Source organism: Sinocyclocheilus rhinocerous, unplaced genomic scaffold (genome assembly GCF_001515625.1).
Source record: "Sinocyclocheilus rhinocerous isolate Xijiao unplaced genomic scaffold, SAMN03320098_v1.1 scaffold815, whole genome shotgun sequence".
Classification (NCBI taxonomy): Eukaryota; Metazoa; Chordata; class Actinopteri; order Cypriniformes; family Cyprinidae; genus Sinocyclocheilus; species Sinocyclocheilus rhinocerous.
In genome coordinates this window covers 130543-139398 of record NW_015659733.1, presented here as the reverse complement: position 1 = coordinate 139398, position 8856 = coordinate 130543, and the positions used below count along the sequence as shown (strand labels likewise).

The 8856-nt window shown below is 40.5% G+C and overlaps 1 pseudogene; it reads left to right on the top strand.

Moving 5' to 3' along the window:
• The first annotated feature begins 546 nt into the window (after positions 1-546).
• Positions 547-3701, top strand: LOC107724209 (transcription factor MafB-like; annotated as a pseudogene).
• The last annotated feature ends 5155 nt before the right edge of the window (positions 3702-8856 follow it).

Below are 8856 nucleotides of genomic sequence, written 5' to 3'. Positions count from 1 at the left end.
AATAGATGATGTATTCTGTTTTCCTCTGTACTCTTCTAGAAAGCAGAGCACAAGCCTTTTCGCAACCGCCCATTACCTGTGTGTGTCCCAAGAGAAGGATGCATAGGAAACAAGAGAAGAGAGACTATTTTTTGTCTGTCTGTCTGTCTCACTCTCGTTCCCACACACACGCACTGGTCTGATGAATTCATTCAATATTAAATGTGCATTTCCCCCCGAAAGTCTTCTGCAATGTTATGAACTAAAAACAACAAAAACGCACTCGACTAGGCTTGTCTTCACACTTGCAATTCAAAAGGCATGGATATTTCATACTTATCTTAATGTCCACGGCTGAACGTCCTATGTATGTCCTTATGAGCGGTTAAAAAAAAAAAAAAAGGTAGTCAAAAACAGCATCCTTTCCAAGCCCAGTAAATTTCCGAGGCCTGGGACATTCACCGGCATGCGGTCCACAGCCTCTCCCTTTGACAACTGCTCTATGAAACATCTCTGAGCTGATTTAGGATCCCCTGACGTCACGCGCGCGTAGACTATATCAGTGCAGAGGGCTCTGGCGTCCTGCTACAGTCTGAATACTCAGGAGTGAGTGCGAGCTGAACTCTGCGGTGCAGAGCTGGACAAACACAGCACCCATCCACCTCAGCGCTGCTTCACTGGCTTAAGGACATATTTTGGAGTATCCGGGATCGGGACGGGAGCCCTTGTCCGGTACTCATTTTCGTCTTTTATTTATGCGTTGAGTTCAAGCGCGGCGACGGGACAGAGACTTGACTTTCTCCGGTCCTGCCTAAAGACTGCAGCTGTCGCGTCCATATGAGGCAAATGTCTTTCGCAGTGCATTAGTCCAGAAAGTTATTTTTAATTATTATTATTTATTCATTTCGCTTTCTCCCGTTTGAACATTTCGAGCGACTCTGCATGCTCCAGCGCTCGAGCGCGTAGCGTTCGGAGACCCATCCAGAAAACTGCATGCGCAAAGAGGGGGAAGAACGGCAAAAGTCGGGTTTCGCGACGCTGGTGAACACTTTGCTGAAGAACAGGGACACGATGAGCGCCGATCTCACCATGGGGCCCGAGCTGCCCACCAGCCCGCTGGCGTTGGAATATGTCAATGACTTTGATTTGATGAAATTCGAGGTGAAGAAAGAGGCCATGGCGGGGCTCGACCGCTCCAACATACGGCAGTGCAATCGCCTCCAGCCGCAGGGCTCCGTGTCCTCCACTCCGATCAGCACCCCCTGCAGCTCGGTGCCGTCCTCCCCGAGCTTCAGCCCCACGGAGCAGAAGAACCATCTGGAGGAGCTGTACTGGATGCCCAGCGGCGCGTATACGCAGCAGATCGATCCGCAGACGCTAAGCCTGACGCCCGAAGACGCGGTGGAGGCTCTGATCGGTGCCACGGCGCACGGCCATCCTCCGCCCCCTCATGTGCAGCAGCAGTTGCAAGCAGGAGGCTTCGAGGGATACAGGGGAGCGCACCATCACCACCACGGCCATGCGCAACAGCAACAGCAGCACCACCACCAACACCAACACCAACAATACGGCGCGATCCCCCATCACCCCGATGACATGCCAGGTCACCATCATCACCACCACCTGCACCACCACCACAGTCAGGACCCCGACAGCCCCTCTCCTACCTCGCCTGGGTCCCACCAGCAGCTCCACCACCGTCACCACCACCACCACCCCGGCCAGCAGGGTCACCACGGCGCGGGGGGTGGCCTGAGCGTGGAGGACCGCTTCTCCGACGATCAGCTGGTGTCCATGACCGTGCGCGAGCTGAACCGTCACCTGCGGGGCTTCACCAAGGACGATGTGATCCGCCTGAAGCAGAAACGCCGGACCCTGAAGAACCGGGGCTACGCGCAGTCGTGCCGCTTCAAGCGCGTGCAGCAGAAGCACGTGCTGGAGAACGAGAAGACGCATCTCATCAACCAGGTAGAGCAGCTCAAGCAAGAGATCAACCGGCTGGCCCGAGAGAGAGACGCCTACAAACTCAAGTGCGAGAAACTGAGCGGAGCGAACGGGTTCCGCGAGGCAGGGTCCACGAGCGACAACCCGTCCTCTCCAGAGTTCTTCATGTGAGTGTGTGTTTGCTATGCCTGAGAGACTTTGCGCTCATTCAGATAACAGCAGTACTCATAGTAGAAGAATAATCCACAAGAAATAATAATCTCATATGTAATCATCGCCACCGATCTTGGCGACTAAAATGCGAAGAACATGTTAGAATGTTTTCTGGGAAATGTAGATTAGTTGCTTGTAGTAGGACTTTTACCCCTTTCGTAGAGATCTCACAGCAAAAAGAAAAGCGAAGAACTGGCTTTTGTATTTAGGATAACTTCAGATAAAACCTTCTTTCCATCGTCTGGTTTGTTCTCGGTTGTTCAGGAAAAAGAAAAAAAAAATGTTTGTGCTAAGCGGGGACAGAAACTTTGGACTTTTTTCCCACTTGGCCAGAAAAGTTGAGAGCCCCACAATATGCAAACCTCCCTTTCTTCTCCTGTGTAACCCGCCCGAGTGAGGCGACAGGGGGAACTTTATGCAACATCTCATTGGTTTATTGCCTGCTTGGTTATATATAGATATATATTAAAAAAAGGGAAAAAACGACAAAAACAAACACATAAATCTGCATTAAGATATTAATCCTGCATGCTGGACATGTATGGTAATACTTTCTATTTTATACACTCTCTTCTTTCTTTCTTTCTTTCTTTCATTCTTTCTATTCATTATGTATCATAAAGAGCATGTTTTTGATCTTAAGCTCTTTTTTGGGGGATATGAGACTGGCTCTCCGGTCGCTCATTGTATGGGTTCATTTGGACTTGTAAATATATGCAACAGCAAACCTACAAACCGACATCGAAGAGCTGATTGTTTTCCAAACTTTTCTGATTAGCTTCATGTTTTGGGAATGGATTTCCAGTAACGGGCATTTTGCAGTTGCATTTAAAGCAAGCAAACTTTGTAAAAGAAGCGCACTTTCTGGGGTAATGATTTTGGTATTGGCAGAATATTTTGATTGTTTCTTTGTTTTAGCAGAACCCGCCTTTGAGGAAGACATACCGCACACGCACATCTAGTCATAGGTGAATTTAAAGCACGCCTTTCATTTGAACTGGTGCTCATAGTCTCACGTCTAGTTGTAGCAAGACACAAGAGTGTGTGTGTGTGTGTGTGTTTTCTTTCTTTTTTTCTTCTTAATGCAGGCTGTTGCATAATCTATTGCTATTCTATAACATAAGCAATACTTATAGGTCGTATATTTTTTGATGGGTAGGATTTCAACGAACGGGCACACTTCCATCGACATTTTGTTGAGCTATATGAGCTGCCAACATTTCAAACTGTAGTTATTATAATCCAGCTCGAGGGTGTAGGCTTCCTAAATCAGGGGTTTGTGTATTATTGCTTAACATGAAAACTACGCATGTATTTCAATGGAGAGTTTCAGTGATCAATGTTAAACGTTTTCCTTTATTTGATTTTTTTCTGCCGGTCAGTAAAAAAAAATAAGGGATTCAGGTTCTGCATAATCTCAAAATGAAAATTATATGTCTCATGTTATTTGTTCAGTTTATTATGATTTGTGTTTTAATTTCTTTTGTTTGTTTTATTATTATGTCGAGATTCTGGTTCTGCTGGCCAGATGCATAGTTTTTATTTTAATGATTAAATTAACAAACTGTCAGATCATATTGAATAAGCATGGTGCTTGCATCTAAGAAATATTGTTAAGAAGTCATGCATTTAACAATCTTTTTGGTTTATTACTGATTCAACTGTGTTGAAATCAAATGTAAACTGCAGCAGCGGGTTGTTGTTTTGTTTGTTAATTTCATGTATTATGAGGGGATCAATTTTCAAATCTGTTTATATAAATGGAAAAAAAAGAATAGAGTTCAATTCGGACTGTTCCATTCAGGCTGGTTTCTGTTTCGTTTTTGCTGTTTTTGGAAGAAATGGTTTCCTATTTTGCTTATTAAAGTCAGTGAAATGGCATTGATTTCGTAGCCACTCATTTTATGCGTCAATTCCTGTGTCTGTCAAAGTTACGCAACATTCCAGGCTTAACTGTATGCCGCAGTTTTATCACGCATCACTGCATTCCAGTAATCAATTAGTCATCAATCAACTTTTATTGAAAATTTGGCAGAGGAACGATATTTCCGTGGGGTTGTTTGAGCGGGTGGGGTCCTGCAGACTCTCTCGCTGAACTTTGAGCTCAGACGAACCACATGCAGAAATGCGCTCTTGCTGTTAACGCCGGGACTCGTATTCGAGGGTTAAACTGACGTTTTATTTAATCAGAATTACATATAGACCATTACTTGGTAAGAAAAATATAAAAAAATAAAATAAAATAATCGAAGACACGTCTTCTTTTTCAGAGGTTGAAATACTTTTTATTAGTTTATAGCGGGTTGCTTAAACAGGCTATGACATAAAAGGCTGTTTTAGACTATTTTACATAATTTGAAAGAAAAAAAAAAAGAGAACATTAAAGCTAAAAGCAGTCTCGCTCTCTCTCTCGGTGTGTGTTTAGGCCTTCAGTTGTGTTGCGCCCTGCAGGATTTGCAGCGCCTGCAGAAATCCGGCGCGCACGTGCGCTCGGTAAAATGAGATCTTTGACCTTGCGCTCAAAGCCCAGACTGTGGGAACATGACAATTAACCCGTCCGACACCCGACACAACAAGCATTTTCATATTTCAAACTTATTTAATGACTAGTCTGGATATTTGCTAATATATATATATATATAAATTAGGCGCATTCGGTTTTAGGCCAGTGTGATAACACGCGGACAGATAAAGTATGTATATATGTAACTATAGTTTACTCTTATAGTGCATATTTCTTACTGAGAGATTATTTTTAATCAATTTCTGTATGGGTGCATACCTTAAAATCCTAACTGTGAAAAAAGCTACTGAACATTTCCATCTTTTTGCCTATAAAAAATAGATAGCGTTCAGTATTGTCTCTTGTCTTGTATGCCGATAATAATAAAAAAAGCTACAGAAAGTAGACATCCAGTTAGGCATGGATGAACGTTTTGCTATATGAGTGTGACTAGCGCACAGCTATGGTCTTTACAGTAAGTTAAGCCTGTTTAGAGAGCTTTGCCGCTCTTGTCCAGAGCACGAGAGAAGGACAAGGGAGAGTGTTGTTAGGATTTCCTGACGGTTTTCAGTTTCTGGTGTCAGAACATTATCTGCCGTGTGTCTGCACAATCTCAAGGGCAGGGCAAAAGTATAGCGAGGCCTGAGCCAAGAGTAGCTACAGCTCCCACAACAACCTATATTAAAGACCACATTATTGCCCAATAACCCACCCGTAATAATAATAATAATAATAATAATAATAACATTACTGACTGTATTCATAGAAGACATGCAGTGCAAAGTGTTTATTTCATGCTCATGCATTACTAGTTGTAATGATGTAAGCAGTGAACGCTGTTATGGGGATATCAATTAAAATGTGCTGCAATTAGATTTCATCGTTATAAATATCGACAGAGATAATTGTGCAGTCAAAAAAGGAACATGCATAGACCAAGCTTTTACATTCTCCTTAGGATTAAATGTTCAATTATTATGACATTTTAGTGTCAAATGGAAAAATCAATTACACTCACTGTTGCTTTTGTTCAATAAGCTCACAAATTGTTATTGATTCTAATCGTTAGCATCTGTACACTGTAGAGTGGAATGCTGTTTCTTGATTTTTTTAAAAATTTGTTTTATTATATATTCCTCTTTGCGCAAAGATACTGTATGCAAAGAAAAGAGCAAAAGAAGGAAGGAAAAAGAGTAAAAGTAAGTAGAAGGGTATAAGAATGATAGAATGTGAAACGCGTTGACGTACTGACCCCAGTGCGCTTGAAAGCCCTGAGACCTGAGTGCTACTGGCATGACTTGTGTACTTGTGTAGAACTAGGTGTACACGCAGAATATACATGCACAAAATCTGTCACCCAAGATTGACGGAAACACGCACAGAATTTTAATGCAACGGCGGCATGCATATCAACAATCATGCAATCAGATCAAATACGGGCAACAAGGACGCACGCAGATTTACACAGCATTACAGATGAAGAGAAACACATACATTCTTCCACCCTAACTCATAAAAGCATACAATATCTTTATGCTTTTATGCTTCACAAATCCATACAGCCTCACCTCAGACTGTCAGTTGATGCTGCTATCAAAGGAGATTTCACTAATCGTCCTCGCGCCAAGGAGAAGCTCACGCTTAACACTGAAGCGTCAACACTCACCACTTTTGCTTTGTCTTGTATTTCAAATATTTATATATCAGTTTCCCTTCGCAGGGCTATTATATGTCGCTCAGAAAGTATGGGTCAGACTGCAAAGTTACACGCTGAAATTTAGAACTGATACTATAATAGTTATGGACACTTGCATTTTTTATTTTTATTTTTTCAGAAAAAGTGGCATCTTTTAGGGTTTTGAACACATCATAGGCCTAATTTCTAAAAACCACTGATGGTTGACTGTGTCAATGTTATAACAGTGTTTATAACACATTTATGACAATGCATTGTTGTATAATAAAATATTTTGATGTGTTGAAAAAAAAAAAAGCTTATTCCAAATAGAACATTCAGGTTAAGATAATCACAAGCTGTATGCATGGAAATGTATTATTCAGATTGTCTTAGTTTGGATAATCGCATGCATATGCAAAACTAGTAAATAAATGGCTGTTCTGGTTTCAGTTCAGTGTAATTCTAATCTGAATTTCAGGAAGAAGAATTCAAACTGCTATAAACATTTAATTCATAAAACGACTTGAACAACAGTATTCAACTGTACAATTTCTAGTTTCTTGGTATCTTACCACTGTCTATATTTCTTGGTATCTCACCACTTGTTAAATTCTATTTATATTCTCATTCCTCATCTTGCACTAACTACAATATTTACCTTGGTAGCATGCATCCGGTACACTCGCTCTGATTTACAGACTTTGCTGCACATTTAAAAAAGAGGCATTTATATAATATATAAACCAATGACTAGCTATTTCAAGCTGTTTGCTAATTGCACTCTCAGGTTTACATCTGGACAGCTGAAAGAGCTGCTGATCAATTGCAACATGAACATTGTGTTTTCACGAACAGTCTACAGACAACCATCAAAGATTAAAAAGTGACGTGTGCATACATTCGTACTTCCAGTATGTAAAGCCATGACTCCAGCAGTTTTCCAGGGAAGTTACTTTTACAGGAAGACCAGACATTCATCACAGGAAAACACATTTTCCTCACTCAACCATTCCGAGAGAAAGTTCCTCTCTGGCATAAGCATGAGCGATGCCAAGCCTGGGCATCCAGGTCCATTTTTTTTTTCCCTCCACCTTGTCTTTACCACTATAGGTTTTCATACTTGGCCACCATTTTTTGTAAGCAGGAAATATCATTTGGAGCTTTAATTCTGGCCTTCAGATGTAATCTCACTAGTCAAAGTTTTGACTATTGGCATAAAATGTATATTGCAGTTATTCTGTATGTCATTTAAATTATAGCACAGTGATGTGTTCTGCAGGCAACTCTGAAGAAATTAGAGGAAACCGTGTGTTGACTTTGGTCAGAATTCTCCTCTTTATTTTCCAGAAGTAATAAGTACCAATTATTTCAGAGATATACTGTAACTCAAAACAGTGAGTGAATTTACAGCTGTGCTAGATGAATTTATTGACAAACTTTAAAACAAGAGCCCGGGCCATTTGCAGGTTTTTCTTTTTTTCTTTGAACCATGCAAAATGTGACAATTCAAACAAACTCATTTATATTGGGACCTTCTCAGTTTTAGCCACCATAAAACTGAAAATTTAATTTAAAAATAATAATAAAAAAAGATTCATTTAAATGTTGAACTAATGTAAATTTCAACTTTTGAGTGCATGTTCCAGTATTATATGAAGGACATCATAGACGTGATAATCAATGGAGTAATTGTTTGAATTTGGATTTGACTGATTTATTAACTGATCCACTGATGCTCATTCATTCATTCATTCATTCCGAAGCAAATCCTTCTGTTAGTTATTTTTTGGGATACAATGTGTAATGATCTGCTTTATGCACTTTGTGCTGATGAAGGTGGCACCCTCTCTGTCTCTTTTCACACTAGTTTGTTGCATGTGTTTGTGTTTGAGGTTTTGTGTTACAGGGAAACATGCTCATCGCCGTCAACATCTGCGAGTGTTTTGGAGGTACAAATCTTCAAGACCAATTAAAGAAAAAGAAAGCAAGAGCAACACAGACGCATAAACACTGATCTACAGGAACAAACCTCAACAAGTTATCCACTACAAAGTTTTCCATTTGATCTTAAATTTCTACGCCTAAAGGACATTTATGTAATAGATTTTACATGTATGATACATTCTTATTAAATAAGCTGAAGAAGTTAATATTGAGTAACTTACAGTATAGACATATCATTTCCAGAGGTTTGTCTGATTTTGTTCCATCAATACAAATCGTTCCAAATGAAGTCAAAAATGCTTCATTCTCTGAACAACACAAACTAGTGGTGGTTCTTGAATGAATATCTGTTTTGAACAAACTAGTTGAGTAAATGATTCAATGATTCGTTAACACAGATACACCTACAGGCATAACAATGTTACCAGATCACTGACAAAACCACACCATTGTTGTATGATAACAAGAAATATTATTACGTATTATGTATTTAAGATGTGTGTGTGTGTGTGTGTGTGTTTATACTGTATAGTTGTCATAGCACAACATGTACAATTATTCAAAGAGGCCAATCTGCTTGGCACAAAAAGCCCCC